This window comes from Cicer arietinum, unplaced genomic scaffold, assembly GCF_000331145.2.
Source record: "Cicer arietinum cultivar CDC Frontier isolate Library 1 unplaced genomic scaffold, Cicar.CDCFrontier_v2.0 Ca_scaffold_5784_v2.0, whole genome shotgun sequence".
In the NCBI taxonomy this organism is placed as follows: Eukaryota; Viridiplantae; Streptophyta; class Magnoliopsida; order Fabales; family Fabaceae; genus Cicer; species Cicer arietinum.
Window position 1 is genome coordinate 3407826 of NW_027339431.1, and position 855 is coordinate 3408680.

Below are 855 nucleotides of genomic sequence, written 5' to 3' on the forward strand. Positions count from 1 at the left end.
TGAATTTACTCGCGGTACCGGAAACGCACGTTAAAGCTATCGTTAAGGTAAGGGCTCCTTCCAAACTTTTAGTTTGCATTTAGGGACTTATCTGTGGGTGTGTGGAAAGGAATTTGTTAGGGTTGAAGCGTTGATTTGGGAAAAAATGAATCTAAGGCTTTATGGGTAAGATCTTAGAGTTAGGTTTCGGTTATGTTGATGAATGTTTCGTGGAAAATGAACTTAAACTCATTTATGTATGATTTTGAGTAAATGAAACTTGTTGTGTTTGAGTGGTGGATTGTGTTGATTTGTGTTCGTCGTATTTGACGTGTTCTTAATTAATACTGATGAAATTTGTTGTGTGTATGGTTGGATTCTGTGGAGAAATGAATTGATGTGTTTTGGTAGAATGGGGAATCTCTTAATGTCTTGTTTACTTAATGTTTGTTTTGAAAATCGTTTAAGTTAAATGAGTATTAAGAATGGGGAATCTCTTAATGTCTTGTTTACTTAATGTTTGTTTTGGAAAATCGTTTAAGTTAAATGAGTATTAAGAATGGGGAATCTCTTAATGTCTTGTTTACTTAATGTTTGTTTTGGAAAATCGTTTAAGTTAAATGAGAATTAAGAATGGGGAATCTCTTAATGTCTTGTTTATTTAATGTTTGTTTTGGAAATTCGTTTAAGTTAAATAAGAATTAAGAATGGGGAATCTCTTAATGTCTTGTTCACTTAGTGTTTGTTTTGTAAATCGTTTAAGTTAAATGAGTATTAAGAATGGGGAATCTCTTAATACCTTTGTTTACTTAATGTTTGTTGTGAAAATCATTAGAGTTAAACGAGTATTAAAAATGGGGAATCTTTTAATATCTC